The following is a 17,778-nucleotide window of genomic DNA, read 5'->3' as shown; positions in this document are numbered from 1 at the left end:
GCGATCTCAAAGGATCGACACATGGACAAAGTCATGCTTGTCGAGTCCTTAGGATACAACCTCATGTCTGTCTCAATGCTTTATGATCTAGATATGGTTGTTGTCTTTGGAAGATATCTTTGTGTTGTGATCATGGAAGCTGACCATTCCAAAGTCTTCGAAGGCTTTAGGAGAGGAGACTTGTATATTGTTGATTTCTCTACAGGACCACAGCCAGCCGTATGCTTACTGGCAAAAGCCTCCGAAGGCTGGCTATGGCATCAACGACTTGGTCATGCTGGCATGAGGAATCTGCACACGCTTGCGAAGAAGAAGCATGTCATTGGCATTGAGAATTTCAAATTCCTCAAGGATCACTTATGCGGAGCTTGTGAAGCTGGAAAGATGACAAAGGGCAAGCATCCAACGAAGACTATCATGACCACCACTCGACCATTTGAATTGCTTCACATGGATCTCTCTGGTCCTAATCATTATTCTGCAATTCTAAATGATGTAACTCAATATGGCTTTGTTATTGTTGATGATTATTCTTGTTACACATGGGTGCACATTGTCACTTACAAACATGAAGTGCAGGAAGTTTTCAAACGATTTTTCTCGAGGGCTTCAACCAACTTTGGTGTGAAGATCAAGCATATCAGAACAGACAATGGGACCGAGTTCAAGAATTCTGGTCTTGATGGCTATCTTGACGAACTTGGTATTACTCATGAGTTATCTGCTCCTTATACTCCTCGGCAGAATGGCGTCATGGAGCGCAAGAACAAAACCCTTGCTGAGATGGCTCACACTATGCTTGATGAATACAAAACGCCTCGTCGTTTCTGGATTGATGCAATTGATACTGCATGCCACGTCATCAATAGGGTATATCTTCACAAATTCTTCAAGAAAACTGCTTATGAACTTCTCACTGACAAAAAGCCCAATGTGAGTTATTTCAAAGTCTTCGGTGCAAAATGTTGGATTAGAGATCCTCATCACACTTCAAAATTCTCACCGAAAGCACATGAAGGTTTTATGCTTGGTTATGGAAAGTACTCGCACACCTACAGAGTCTTCAACAGCATTCTTCACAAAGTTGTTGAAACTGTAGATGTGCGGTTCTATGAAACTAATGCCTCGCAAAGAGAGCACCTACCTTATGTGTTAGATGAACCAACACCTGAAGATTCTATCAAGTTCAAGGCTACTGAGGATGTCATTCCCACCGAAGAATCTGCTGAAGAATTCATTCCAGATTGGAATGAATGTCGAGCTAGCGCACCTGATGAAAATGGTGTTGAGGAAAATGCTCCTGAAGGGAATACGGATCAAATTCCTCGAAGACAACCCACTCATCCTCGTATTGCTAATGAAGTGCAAATCGAGAAGATCATTGATGACATTGAAGCACCAAGTCCTCTCACTCGCTCAAAATCTTCACATTTATCTAACTTTTATGGGCACTTTGCTTTTGTCTCTATCTCAGAGCCCACTAAGGTAGATGAAGCATTTCTGGAGCCTGAGTGGATTCAGGCTATGCAAGAAGAATTACATCAATTTGAGCTCAACAACGTCTAGGAACTGGTCAAACGTCCAGATCCTCGCAAGCACAACATCATTGGCACAAAATGGATCTACCACAACAAGCAAGACGAAAATGGCCTTGTGGTGAGGAATAAGGCACGGCTTGTAGCTCAAGGCCACACACAGGTTGAAGGAATTGATTTCAATGAAACTTTTGCACCTGTTGCTAGACTTGAGGCTATTCGCATATTACTTGCTTACGCTAACCATCATAATATCACATTATATCAAATGGATGTGAAAAGTGCATTCCTCAATGGTAAGCTTGAGGAAGAAGTATATGTTGCTCAACCACCAGGTTTTGAAGATCCAAAGAATCCAGACAAAGTCTTCAGACTCAACAAGGCCCTGTATGGCCTCAAGCAAGCCCCTCGGGCGTGGTATGATACTTTAAAGGAATTCCTCATGAAGAAAGGCTTCAAACCCGGTTCACTCGACCCAACTCTTTTCACAAAATCTTATGATGATGAAATGTTTGTGTGCCAAATATACATTGATGATATTATCTTGGGATGTACTGACCAACGTTATAGTGATGAATTTGCCTATATGATGATTGAAGAATATCAAATGTCTATGATGGGAGAATTCAAATTCTTTTTAGATCCTCAAATTCGTCAACGGTGCAATGGCATATTCATATCTCAGGAGAAATACCTCAAAGATGTATTGAGGAAATTCGGCATGCAAGACTGCAAAGGGGTCAAAATTCCAATGCCCACAAATGGCCATCTATGCACTGATGAAAACGGTAAAGACTTTGATCAAAAGGTATACCGCTCCATGATTGGCTCTTTATTGTACCTATGTGCATCTAGGCCGGATATTATGCTTAGTGTTTGCATGTGTGCCCGATTTCAAGCTACACCGAAGGAATCACACCATAAGGTTGTGAAGCATATTCTTCGATATCTAGCTCACACACCAACACTTGGATTATGATATCCCAAGGGCTCTTCATTTGATCTCATTGGATATTCAGACTCTGACTATGCTGGCGGTCGTGTGGACCGCAAGTCAACGTTAGGCACATGCCATTTCCTCGGACGATCTTTGGTCTGTTGGTCCTCGAAGAAACAGAACTGTGTATCACTCTCCCTGCAGAAGCTGAGTACATTGCTGCTGGTTCTTGTTGTGCTCAATTACTATGGATGAAGCAAACACTCAAGGACTATGGCATCAACGTGAAGAATGTGCCTCTCTACTGCAATAATGAGAGCGCTATCAAGATTGCTCATAACCCAGTTCAGCACTCGAAGACAAAGCACATTTAGATTCGTCATCATTTTCTTCGTGATCATGTGTTGAAGGGCGATATCTCCATCGACTACGCAAGCACTGAAGATCAGCTGGCCGATATCTTCACTAAGCCCTTGGATGAGAAGAGATTTAGCAAGTTGCGATGTGAGCTAAATATCCTAGAATCTTCGAATGTTCTCTGAAATGGACACTCATCCTAACACTTATGATGACTTGATGACTTAGATGCGCAACACATGAAGTAACATTTTTCTTCAATCAATGAAGACTAACCCTCTAAGTGTGAAGAAATTAACGAAGAAATTGACTCTCAGAGCCCTACGACAATTGTACGCGGTGTCTGAAGTCGGCTTTCTTATACGGTGGGTGACGCCACCACCAAAAGTTGAAAATCTTCAATTTGAGTTTTTCCTCGGTTTTTGAAATTCCTTAGTTTTTCAAATTCTTCAACTTTGCAATGTCTTCACTATTTCCGTCGTTTTTCTTCATTTCAATATATATATATATATATATATATATATATAGACACACACACACACATATGAGTTTATGTCCTCTACAACATTCACTTATTGCTAATTCTTCAAGTTGACCTTTTCTGCTAAGTGAATGTGATCGGACCCTTCCCCCTCTATGTTAAACTCAATCTAATCTTTTCACAAATTCTTCATGTGCGTTCTAATTTGAAACTCGTTCAAAATCTTCATTGTGTCCTTGACAGCTGAAGAAATTGCGAACGAAACTTAAACTAATCTTATCTGAATTTCCAGCTTTGCCGCTCAAACCGTTCCGCATCCCACGATAATACTTATCTATTCACCCACGATCATACACGATCGCCACCTCTCAATACGTGGGTGACACATGTCAAGCGAATGATAAGGGCCAGGGGCACGTTCGTCCAAAATCTTCGGGCGTACAATTTTTCACTCCCACTATAAAATACCCCTTCTTCTTCTTCACTTCGTTTTCACTCCGCTCGATCTCAACTCCCGCTCGAGCTTCCCAAACCCTAGCGCCGCCGCTACTTCATCGTCGCCAGTGAGGAAGAGCTTCACTGCCTCGACCTCTTCACCGTCGTACTCGCGCCGGTTGCGGATTTCTTCACTCCGCCACCGCCGTAGCTGTCTTCCTCTGCCGAGTTAGGGCGTGGAATATCTGAACTGACGAACTTCACATCTACACTTCTCAGTTCATCGTGTTCTTCATCAAGGGGTAACTAAAAGTTACTTTTACTACCCGCTTTGATTCATGTGTTTTCTGGAAAATCTTCAAAGGTGTTTATTCTTCAAATCTGCACACACTAAACACCTCACATGTTATCTGTTCTTGATTCATTTCTCTAAGCGATGATTTTCTTCAAGATTCCTCAATTGTGTGGATTTTCAAATTTGTACAACTCTGGAACCTAAGATTAAGAACGCTTAGTGAAATTCTTCAAGACTCATCTGGTCAAGTTCCTCAAACCTATTTTTTTAAAACCTTCTGAGAACGCATATGACCTCTCCAAATTCCTCGCAACTATACTCTGTTCATAGGTACACATGTCCACTGCTGAATCACTAGGTTCTCATCAACTTAACTCATTTGCAGCGTTCCTCGAAGAAAAGTTGCATACCTCTTCAGAAACTTCAGTTGTTCATATTCCTCAGCTGAAGAAAATGGGTGATGGTAAGAAGCCACAAAAGGGAGGAAAGAGGCCTGAGGTCAATACTGCGTTTTAAATCCCTGAGGACATTTATGCTGGATACTGCACTCCTGATGAGGCCAAGTTTGGCAAGGAGGACAAGAATCAGCGCAAGGTGCACATACAATGGATTGAGAGGAGATGGGCACGAGAATGGAGGGAGTACAGGTATGTTACTCCCAAGTATATGAAGGAATTGTTGCACGGGCCAAGAACCATCTATCGCATTCTCACAAAGACTATTAGTCCAATCAAAGGTCATGACTCATCTGATGAAGAATATGCTATTCAACATCATGCATGGCATCCCTATCAATTACCACAATTTCTTCATGAGGACTCTCACTAATGTTGCACTTTCACCATTTGAGTTGAAGCCTTACGTTCCATGGATCATGAGATTCCTCAGATCAAGGTCTTCACTCAACTACAAGGCTGACAACCTCAACCATGGCAGCTACTTGCCCCCGATTGAAGTCCTCAAATGGACATATTCTTCAGCTGAAGAAAAGGGCAAGGCACCTGTTGTTATCGATGAAGGCATTCGTCCATTGGATGGTCAGTTTCGCAAAGTTGCATCTTACTCCACCAATGATGACTCTGCCACTCATGATTCTGCTGCCAATGCTCCCAAGTCAAGTCCTCAAGCTACTGCTCCTCGAGTAATGACTGACCGTGAGCTGCTTCTAAGTCTTCACCAGAAGGTTGATCGGAACCACAAATGGGTAAAGCGTCAGTTTGGCTCTATTCTTCACAACATGACCTCTACACATAATGCAGTGAAGAAAAACCATTGCTACCTCCATGAAGTTTTCGATCGCACCTGGGCTATTCTGTCACATCTATATGGTGAAGAAGATCTGAAGCAAATGGGCTTCAAAGAAGACTTTGACTGGTCTGCTCCTCCGCCGAAGAAGCTCAAGAAGGTCAAGGTTCCTCCCTTGGTCACCAGTTCATATTCTTCATCCCGCGACACGGACGAGTATGAAGACTTGGACGACACTACAGCAGGCCCTACATCGACTCAAGACCACAACAACGCTGGCGCTCCTCCATCTTCATGATATTCTTCAGGGGCATTAGTCCTCATTTTCAACCCTTTTGGTCATTCGATGAGAAAGGGGGAGAAATTTGAGTTAGTCTTCAAGCGGGTCTATCTTATATGGGCGTTTTTTTCTAAGTTACAACTCTCGTTCTTTTGATGACTTTGCTGGATCGAGTTGTAATCTTAAAACTCTATGGTGGCCTGATACTTTTGCTGATTTCTTTTGCATGCATATTCCTCATTAATATCAATGCACGCATGCTGAATTACATCAGTCACCATATTTCATCATGCATTTCAAATTCTTCAAATTATATGTCAAATGTGTGTATGAATTACAAGATATAGGGGGAGATTTCCATGATTATAATTTTCAAGTGTGCATGGCTTCAAAAGCAAATTCCTCACTATGCACATCTTCAGGGGGAGTTCTTCTATATCTTGCAATCAAATTCCTCAATATCAGTATTTACACTTCATATGTTTATCCCCGTTGAAAACTTAACCTATATTGTCATCAATCACCAAAAAGGGGGAGATTGTAAGTGCATCTAGTGCCTCTTAGTGATTTGGTGTATTGAAGACTTATAGGTTAAGGGACTGATGCGCTTGTGAGTGTACACAGGTCTATAAGTCTATGAGGAGTTTGATATTTACAGAGAAAGTTGACCCCTAAAAATGAAGTTCTTCAACTGAAGACTTTGTATTTCTGAAGACTTTCTGAAGATTTTGAAAGTGAAGAAATTGGTGTGTCCTTGAAGACTTGGTAATCATTCGAGTAACATGAAGCGTGAAGACTCTTGTATTTATAGTTTCATTTTCTCCTTCTTGAGTAATAGGAAACTTCGTACTGTTAAAGGGGGTCAAGGAAATACTAAGGAAAAATTTCCAAGCGATGCTCAACTCAAAATCCTAAACCTACCAATCCCTTCGAGTGAAGCCATTGGAAATCTCACACAGTTCAGTCATATTCTTCAGTGACAGAGAAAAAGTTCTTCTGGTCTCTGAGGAATTTGTTCTGACTGAGGAGTTAGGAATTCGCCAGTGTGAATTGCCTACACAGTGAGGAACATGATTGCCCTAAAGTATTTGAGAGTCAAATATTCCGACCGTTGCTGTGCTACGCGCCAGCTGTCCCAAAATATCTACCCACCTAACGGTCATATCAGACAAGGGCATTTATGTCTTATCATGTCAGGCTGCTCCCTAGGCTATAAATAGCCGCCCCCCACAACCACTAGTTGGTTGGTTGCTCCGAGAGAAACTGACACTTGTCATTTGAGAGAAACGCATACTCCGAGGACTTTGAGTGAAAATCATCAAGTGAGGAAAACCCAAACCCCAAACCTACAAAACCCCAAAGTGATTGAGCATCACTGAAGAGATTGATCCTGTGTGGATCCGACGCTTGTTTCCTTTGAAGACTGTGCTTCTTCCAGAAGGTTAGGCGTCAAGGTCTAGAGCATCCAAGAGGAATTGTGGATCACTGAGTGACCAAGTTTGTGAAGGTCCGGATGTCACCTGAAGACTTACCACGAGTGATTGGGTGAGGTCTGTGTGACTTTAGCTCAAGGAGAGTACAGTGAGGACTGTGTGTCCGGGACTGGGTGTCCTCGAGTTTAAATACTCAGCCACTCCAACCAGATGTACAACTGAGACAACAGTTGGAACTGGTCTACCAAATCATTGTCTTCACCGAGCTTACTCGTTCTATTTCCTCAACTCTTTCATTTCCTCATTTCTGTTGCTGTGTGCTTGTTCATATCTGTTTGAAGACTTTGACTGAAGACTTTCTCAATTTCCTCAGTTCAATTTCTTCAGTCTGTCCGTCTTCATCTTGTGTTATCATGTGCTTACGCTTTCTGTACTTTGTGCTCGTCTTCATTTCATCGTGATGACTATGCATGTGTTGAGCTATGTTTACTTTTGACTACTTATTCCGCTGCAAGTAGTTCTTCATTTAGGAATTTCCTTACCTGCAAATCCCTCAGTGAAGAATTCATAAAAATCGCCTATTCAGCCCCCCCCCCCTCTAGTCGATATAACGCACTTTCACTATCTGATACCATGTTAGATGGAGAATGCATGCATTGACGATTGATTCATTGTGTGCCTAAGCACATATATAGGTACAAGCGGGTCCGGCCTCTACTTGTCTCCCAAGGAATACAAATATACGGCAAGGGAGGAGGCATGGTAATACAAAATAAACAAACCCTAGTACTATACATGTGCACCGAAAACGTCTGCTCAACACACCAGCACGACGATGCTCGTCTCCACAAGGCATGGTGCAACATTTGCTGCGATCCATCGCCAACTGTTTTGATCTGAGCGAGTTTTTGTTGCACTACGTGCCATGTTGCTTTGGTGGCTAGCCCAAATGGAAGAAATTAGAGCGAAACTTCTAAAAAGGCAATGACCCACTAAGGACGTTTGATGATGTATATATTTTGCCTGACTGAGGAAGATCGCATGAAGGTGTGTATTCTTTTCTGGGTGTGGTGGCATGACAGAAATAAGGCCAATGCCGGAGATCTGATGAAATCTCTAGATGATATAATTGCTTCTACTAACTACCATGTTTTTGAATGTAGGAACCATAAGAAGCAGAGGAGCACCCAGAAACAAGCTTCCACCATATGTTGGTCTCCTCCCCCAAGTAGGATCCTCAAAATAAATATTGATGGTGCTTTTCATGAACCGTCATTGTCTGGTGGATGGGGTTTTACTGCCAGAAATGATAGTAGTGTGCTTATGGCCAAAGGAGTAGGAAATCTGGAACATGTATCCAACGCTCTCCACATTGAAGCCCTGGCCATGTTATATGCAATCAACACCACTACACAAATGGGATGTAATCGTGTGATATTTGAAACAGACTCCTTGGTGTTGAAGCAGGCGATCTCAAGCGAGGAGTATGATTTGTCGACTTTAGGTACTGTGTTTCAGGAAATAAAATTTCAGTTGAATGTGGCTTATCCCTGTTTTGAGTTGCAAATATGAGCAACAGAACCAGTATCAAATACCCAGGCGCTACTACAAGCATTAGTAAGGTACACATCAATAACATGTATATCAAAAATACCTTTCACTTTGCCATCCTTCTTATCCGCCAAATACTTGGGGCAGTTCCGCTTCCAGTGACTAGTCCCTTTGTAGTAGAAGCACTCAGTTTCAGGTTTAGGTCCAGACTTGGGTTTCTTCTCTTGAGCAGCAACTTTCTTGCCTTTCTTCTTGAAGTTCCCCTTCTTACCTTTGCCCTTTTTCTTGAAACTAGTGGTCTTGTTGACCATCAACACTTGATGCTCCTTCTTGATTTCTACCTCCGCAGCCTTTAGCATTGCGAAGAGCTCGGGAATAGTCTTGTTCATCCCTTGCATATTATAGTTCATCACGAAGCCTTTATAGCTTGGTGGTAGTGATTGAAGAACTCTGTCAATGACACTATCATCAGGAAGATTAACTCCCAGCTGAGTCAAGTGGTTATGGTACCCAGACATTCTGAGTATGTGTTCACTGACAAAACTATTCTCCTCCATTTTGCAGCTATAGAACTTGTTGGAGACTTCATATCTCTCAACTCGGGCATTTGCTTGAAATATTAACTTCAACTCTTGGAACATCTCATATGCTCCATGACGTTCAAAATGTCTTTGAAGTCCCGATTCTAAGTCGTAAAGCATGGCACACTGAGTAGTCATCAACACGGGTCTGCCAGGCATTCACAATGTCTGCAGTTGCTGGCGCGGGTGGTACACCTAACGGTGCTTCTAGGACTTAATTCTTCTGTGCAGCAATGAGGATAATCCTCAAGTTACGGACCCAGTCCGTGTAGTCGCTGCCATCATCTTTCAACTAAGCTTTCTCTAGGAACGCACTAAAATTCAAAGGAACGGTAGCATGGGCCATTGATCTACAATAACATAGACATAACTATCAGGACTAAGTTCATGATAAATTAAAGTTCAATTAATCATATTACTTATGAACTCCCACTTAGATAGATATCCCTCTAGTCATCTAAATGATCACGTGATCCAAATCAACTAAACCATGTCCGACCATCACGTGATATGGAGTAGTTTTCAATGGTGAACATCACTATGTTGATCATATCTATTATATGATTCACGTTAGACCTTTCAGTCTGAGTGTTCTGAGGCCATATCTGCATATGCTAGGCTCATCAAGTTTAACCCGAGTATTCTGCGTGTGCAAAACTGGCCTGCACCCGTTGTATGTGAACGTAGAGCTTATCACACCCGATCATCACGTGGTGTCTCGGCACGACGAACTGTAGCAATGGTGCATACTCAGGGAGAACACTTGTACCTTGAAATTTAGTAAGGAGTCATCTTATAATGCTACCGCCGTACTAAGCAAAATAAGATGTATAAAAGATAAACATCACATGCAATCAAAATATGTGACATGATATGGCCATCATCATCTTGTGCTCATGATCTCCATCACTGAAGCATCGTCATGATCTCCATCGTCACCGGCGCGACACCTTGATCTCCATCATAGCATCATTGTCGTCTCGCCAACTATTGTTACTACGACTATCGCTACCGCTTAGTGATAAAGTACAACAATTACATGGCGATTGCATTGCATACAATAAAGCGACAACCATATGGCTCCTGCCATTTACCGATAAATTTGTTACAAAACATGATCATCTCATACAACAATTTATATCACATCATGCCTTGACCATATCACATCACATCAAGCCCTGCAAAAACAAGTTAGACGTCCTCTACTTTGTTGTTGCAAGTTTTACGTGGCTGCTACGGGCTTCTAGCAAGAACCGTTCTTACCTACGCATCAAAACCACAACGTTTTTTCGTCAAGTGTGATGTTTTAACCTTCGCAAGGACCGGCCGTAGTCAAACACGATTCAACTAAAGTTGGAGAAACAGACACCCGCCAGCCACCTTTGTGCAAAAGCACGTCGGTAGAACCAGTCTCATGAACACGGTCACGTAATGTCGGTCCGGGCCGCTTCATCCAACAATACTGCCGAATCAAAGTAAGACGTTGGTGGTAAGCAGTATGACTATTATCGCCCACAACTCACTTGTGTTCTACTCGTGCATATAACATCTACGCATAGACCTGGCTCGGATGCCACTGTTGGGGAACGCAGTAATTTCAAAAAAAATCCTATGATCACACAAGATCTATCTAGGAGATGCATAGCAACGAGAGGGGAGAGTGTGTCCACGCACCCTCGTAGACCGGAAGCGGAAGCTTTTAGTTACGCGGTTGATGTAGTCGAACTTCTCCACGATCCAACCGATAAAGTATCGAACGTACTGCACCTCCGCGTTCAGCACACTTTCAGCTTGATGATGTCCCTCGTACTCTTGATCTAGTTGAGGTCGAGGGTGAGTTCCGTCAGCACGATGGTGTGGTGATGGTGATGATGATGCTACCGGCGCAGGGCTTCGCCTAAGCTCCGCAACAGTATGATCCAAGTGTGTAACTGTGGAGGGGGGCACCGCACACGGCTAAAAGATTAACTTGTGTGTCCTAGGGTGCCCCCTGCCCCCGTATATAAAGGAGCAAGGGGAGGCCGGCCGGCCCTCCTAGGTGCGCCCGAAAAAGGGGAATCCTACTAGGACTCCAAGTCCTAATAAGTTTCCACCAAGAGGGAGAGAGGGGGAAGGAAGGAGAGGGAGAGGAAGAAGGAAGGGGGGCGGCGCCCCCTCTCTCTCTCCACTAAGGCCCATATAGGCACATTAGTTCCCCCGGGGGTTCCGATAACCCTCTGGTACTCCGGTTTTATTGGAAACTTCTCCAGAACACTTCCGGTGTCCAAACATAGTCGTCCAATATATCAATCTTTATGCTCGACCATTTCAAGACTCCTCGTCATGTCCGTAATCTCATCCGTGACTCCAAACAATCTTCGGTCATCAAAAACACATAACTCATATTACATATCATCATCGAACGTTAAGCATGCGGACCCTACGGGTTCAAGAACTATGTAGACATGAACGAGACACATTTCCGGTCAATAACCAATAGCAGAATTAGGATGCTCATATTGGTTCCAACATATTCTATGAAGATCTTTATCGGTCAAACCGCATAACAACATACGTTGTTCCCTTTATCATCGGTATGTTGCTTGCCCGAGATTCGACCGTCGGTATCATCATACCTAGTTCAATCTCGTTACTGGCAAGTCTCTTTACTTGTTCTGTAATACTTCATCCAGCAACTAACTCATTAGTCACAATGCTTGCAAGGCTTATAGTGATGAGTATTACCGAGAGGGCCCAGAGATACCTCTCCGAAACTCGGAGTGAAAAATCCTAATCTCGATCTATGTCAGCCCAACAAACACCTTCGGAGACACCTGTAGAGCATCTTTATAGTCACTCATTTACGTTGTGGCGTTTGATAGCACACAAAGTGTTCCTCCGGTATTCGGGAGTTGCATAATCTCATAGTCTGAGGAACATGTATAAGTCATGAAGAAAGTAGTAGCAATGAAACTGTCACGATCATAATGCTAAGCTAACGGATGGGTCATGTCCATCATATCATTCTCCTAATGATGTGATCACGTTCATCAAATGACAACACATGTCTATGGTTAGGAAACATAACCATCTTTGATAAACGAGCTAGTCAAGAAGAGGCATACTAGGGACAATATGTTTTGTCTATGTATTCACACATGTACTAAATTTCTGATTAATACAATTCTAGCATGAATAATAAACATTTATCATGAAATAAGGAAATAAATAATAATTTTATTATTGCCTTTAGGGCATATTTCCTTCAAGATCATCTTTTCTTCTCTTGCTCTGCTGCCAAGTTGCTTTGGAATTTGATAAAATGCTCCTTCAATTTAAAAACAGCTCCGCGGATTGATGATTGCCTAGGGGATTGGCTCAAGAAATTTAAGATTGAGGAAAGAAAACTAGTGCTAGTTGGAACGTTCGCAACACTTTGGGCTATTTGGAAATGTCCAAATGATATAATTTTTCGTGATAAATTGGTCACTGGTCCCATGACGCTGGTGAAACTAACTTGCAATTGGATTGTGGAGTGGGCTGTTTTGCAGGAAATAAAACAGGACAAAACCTGTTGATGCTGGGGACAAAACTAATCGAACAAGTAGCAAGTGAGGTGTATAGAGCTTCGCAGGGATGGAGAGCGGGAGTTCCTCGTCTGATGAGCTGATGATGTCGCTTCCTGGGATGGCTTGATGTTTTCCCTTTCTTTTCTGCTTGCTGGAGGCTGCGCCCTCATGCTTAAATATGGTCGCTTGTGACCCTAGGATTTAAATTTGAACTTGTTACTTAGAATGGTTACTTTTGGATGTTGGTAGATGTTTAGGCTACGCTGATGTGAACTAGAAGTCGCGACGGTTTCGTTAATGAAATCAGAGGGGTCCCCCTCCCCCCTCTCTATTGCTGAAAAGGAGAAAAATGATTGGTTTTGTCCATTGTCTCGCGAACGAAAATGGGTTTGAGTATCAGTTTTCACATGTTTTGTACAACAACCCCTTCCTAACACTTCCAAAGCACAATTTTTGCATCGCACGGGTCGGATCGGATATCGTGTTTCTGCGGTACAAAATGTGTTGACCGTGGCCGCGCGACGATGAGAAGGATATGCATGTCTATCTGCTCGTTCTGATCAAAACCAGGCAGGACAAATGGGCTGAGCCAATGGCCAGGTTTCCAGAAAGACCAACCTAGCCATTGGCATGTGCATGAGCTTCTGGCATAAACCGGTGGGGTGACCATTGGTTTGATCTTAGGAAAGGCTGACCTGATCAACCGATGATGCCATACCTACGTCAAGGTCCCACTATTTTTTTTAGAATAAGACAGCACCCACGTAGTAAGTACGTACATCACTGCAGTTGACCGGTGGAAGGCGGCATCTTCGCCGGTGGATGGCGGCATCTTCGCCGCGTGGTTGCTGAGGCGGCCGTTTCGGGGGCGCTGATTTCTGTTTGGCAACGATGATGGCGTCGAGAGGAGCTTGAGTCGTGGCTCGTGCTTCGGTAGTCATATCTTTCCGGCGTGTCCGGGGTGCTCTTTCATCAGTTGCCTTGTTGCTCTGAAGTCGGAGCTGCGGTGGAGCGAGTCCAGGTGGTGACGATGACAGGCGCTCGGTGGTCATTTGCGGCAGGCACGGTCGGCGCAAGTCCTGCATATTTCCCGGGCGATGATCGTCGTCAAAGTCGGAGCTGCCAGTTGTTCGTGCGTGTGGCCATCTAATGGCATGTGCCGTCGTGGAGTCTGTTCCATGTCGGTGGCCAGATTGGCCGGTGGTGCCCATGTGTTTATGGGTTGGGCTGTTTCAGTTTTAGCCCGGTTTCCGTCAATTAACCGGCCAATTCTCACTTCATCTTAATTAATAAAAATGATAAGTCTTTTGCCTCGTTTCAAAAAAAAAAATCATCCTGGGCCGCTTATTGTGAGCCGGAACGGAGCGTCGCCCACCTTGCGCCGGCCCACGTAACCAGCACGCGCTCACTTCCGAAATCATTAATTAAGGAGTACTCCTTGCAGAGATCACTCCAACTCCCCCAGGTTGCAACAAGTGGTGCGCTGTCGCAATCTGGAAGTTTTTTCTTTTTTCGTAGATTCGTTTATTCAAAATGTTTTATCTCTTAAACCGTGCGTTCAAATCTCGAACCGCTTTCGCGGTTGGATTCCACGCGTCGAGATCTTCAATAGATCCCATGTTAATAGGTTTTGACGAACTTGTTTTTTACGGGAAAAAAATAGACGAAAAAACCGAACCGGGAGCACGGGGTTTTCCCTTTCCAAAAGAGACACAACCGTGCCTCTGGCGAAATCATAACCGTGCCTCTCGCGGAAGCAAAACCGTGCCTCTTACAAAAGAAAAATAACAGAAAATGTGTTTTTCCCCGTTTCCCAGGAGGCACGGCCGTGACTCTCGCGAAAGCACAACCATGCCTCTCGCAGAAGCAAAACCGTGACTCTCGCGAAAGAGAAAAAAAAACAGAAAACGTGTTTTTTTTCGTTTCCAAGAGGTACGGCCATGACTCTCGCGAAAGCACAAGCGTGCCTCTCGCGGAATCAAAACCGTGCCTCTCGCGAAAGGAAAAAACAAAAAACACTTTTATTTTCCCGTTTCCAAGAGGCACGGCCGTGCCTTTTGCGAAAACAAAACCGTGACTCTCGCGAAAAAAATGCGGTTTTTTGCAAAAATAGATTGTTTTTTGAAAAAAAAATTGATCGAAAAGCTAGGGAAGAACGGTGGAAAACCATAACGTAAAAAAACCCGGAAAAAAACCGTTCAAAAAGCCAAAAACGCGTGCGAAAAAATAAAAAAAAAACAAAATCCAAAGGGAGTGTCCAGACCGCGACACGTGACGAATGACTGAGAGCGAGCCAAGAGGCGCTGATCGTTGCGAGGCTCCCGAAAAAGTGCTCGTTAATTAGTTGCTCCCACCTCACTTCCTGCATGAAGCTGGCTGAGTCGTATTCTGTTTTTTTGTGGAGCGTTGATGTTGGCAGCACGAGTAGCTCATAGAGTTGGATTCTTGTGCACGTTAGTGTCTACAAAAAGTCTTCTACGTATGCGATCTTCCGTTAGAAACAAAGGTTAGCAAAAGGCTTTTTTTTTGTATTACACGATCAACGGTTTTCAAGTACATATATTCCACAACTTCAAATTATTTAAAAACTACGAATTAGAACTTTTTTAACACAGTATTAAAAAATTGTTAGCGCAAATTTTGAGAAATGTTGATAATATTCAATAAAGTATTCGTGCAATTCAGAAAACATTCATGTGTTTAAAAAAATAGGTTTGTGACATTTTTATACAATGTTTTAAAAGTTTGCACACTTTCTAAAAAATGTTTTGTATCATTGAAATATATTTCAATTTCTATTTGAAAAAAATTCAAAACGTATTTAAAAACAATTGAGTGTGCTTAAACAAATGTTCCATATGAATACAAATTTTTTTACAATATACAATAATAAAAAAATCAAGACATATATTTGTAAAAAGTAAGATCATGTACTTAAATTGCAAAATTTGTATTAAAAAATGTTTCTTATGTATACGAATAATGTACAATATGTATGGAAAAAAGTAGACATCAAAATATATATTTTTAGAGAATTAATTATGTATGTGAATAATGTTAAACTCGTATAAAAAATGCTCTTGATGTATACAAAAAATGTACAATGTATATGAAAAAATAGACTTGCGTTGAAAAAAAGAATAAAAGGTAAAGAAACACTGAAAACCGAAACCCAAAAGAAATCGATGAAAATCATAAAGGGATCATGCAGATGAATAAAGAAAAGAAAACCCCTTATGAAAGCCGATGAAAAACACAGAAAAATGAAGAAAACAAATGAAAACCGATGAGAAACTCAAAGAAAAAACATGGAAAAGAAAGAAAGAAAAGAAAAAACCCAATGAAAATCAGTAAAAAATCATAAAGAAAGAAATAAAAACAAAGAAATAAAAACCATTAAAAACCAGACCAGTCCAACGAGTATACAACAGAAAAATATAAAAACCAACCAAGCCAGCGAATGCAGCGACCAAGCAAGCAAAACGCGTTAATGGACCAGTTGATACGTGCGCGCGGCACAGGCGAGTCAGAGCTACTTCTCGCAATGGATCAGATGTAGAAAGCCTGGATATGGGCCTGGAGCCCCAGAATGAATGAAGAGCAAGCCTGTTCGTGCCCCTTACGTGAAGCAGCCGCTAACTCAGGTTTCCGTTTTTCTCTTTGTTTTTTTTTTCCTGTTCGTTCAATTCTTTACGAGTACATGAAAATTATCTCGATTTAAATTGACAAATGGTAAAAACTTAAACATAGGTCCATAAGCTCACAACAGAACTTTAACATAGATACACTTGTGATTGTAAATCACGGGTAAGATTCACATGTCAGTATTAAATGGGTAGGGTATGAGTATATCTATGGGTAAAAGGCTATACCCGTGCCCTACCCATGAATTAATGGGTAGGGTATAGATCCTACCTGTGGGTATAAAATTCTGCCCATACCCTGCCCATACGGGTACGGTACCCGTGGATACCCGTACCCATGAGTAAAATTGCCATCCTTACTTTGATATTTATGTCTTATAGAATAGGACTCTGGCATATTGACGCCATTGGCGTCCCAGGAACTCCAGGATGATACCGCCTCCAATGAAGACAAATGCTCATTTTTCCTTCGAGGTATCACGCACCTCTGAGGTGATGTAGCCTGGTGTTGGGAATCGTTGCATGGAAAATAAAAAGAATTATACGCACGCGCAATGATCTGTTGACATGTTTATTTTACATCATGTTTTTATATTGATAGTTATTGCATTATGGGCTGTTATTACACATTATATAACAATACTTATGTCTATTCTCTCTTATTTTATAAGGTTTAAAAATTTAAGGAAAAATGTTCACAAATTTAGAAAAAGTGTTCACAAATTTGAAAAATATCACGTATTTGAGGGAAATATATTCATAAATGGAAGGGAAAAACATTAAAAAGTTCATGAATTTGAAAAATGTTCACAAATTAAAAAATGGAAATAATAAAATCAAATTAAAAAATAAATAGGAAATAAAAAACCTGCATCAAAACCGTCCAGAAAACCAAAAAAAACTGGTCAGAAGCTTTCTAAAACCTGCCGGGAGCTTCTAGACGCTTCACAAAATCGGCTGGGTCGCTCCTGATAAAACAAAACAACTTTGCATATGAATGTGCGGTCAAATAAGGGAAAAACAAATTGAAATGGGCCGGGCCTAAGTGGAGGAGCGGGTGAACGTTTTTCTGTGAGATACTCGCTCTATTCAGAATATAAGGTGTATCAATGTCCATCAATGTCCATGCCACTCAAACTCTTGTATGTTTGACCAAGATTATAGAGTAGAATATAAACATCTACAATACAAAATAAATAAAATGTAAAAATATTCTTCGTGATGGTTCAAATCTAACGATAAAATTAGGTATTGTAGATTAATGAGCGCTCCTTCGGGAGCCTCGCAACGATCAGTGCCACTTGGCGTGTTCTCAGCCATTTGCCACGTGTCGCGCTCTGGGCGCTCCCTCCAGATTTTATTTTTTAATTTTTTTCACACGCGTTTTCGGCTTTTGGAGCGGTTTTTCCGGAGTTTTTTTTACGTTTTGTTTTTTCACCGGTCTTCCCTTGAAAAA

This window comes from Triticum aestivum, chromosome 3B, assembly GCF_018294505.1.
Source record: "Triticum aestivum cultivar Chinese Spring chromosome 3B, IWGSC CS RefSeq v2.1, whole genome shotgun sequence".
NCBI classification, from domain to species: Eukaryota; Viridiplantae; Streptophyta; class Magnoliopsida; order Poales; family Poaceae; genus Triticum; species Triticum aestivum.
The sequence above is the reverse complement of the archived record's forward strand: the minus strand, read 5'-3'. Positions refer to the sequence as shown.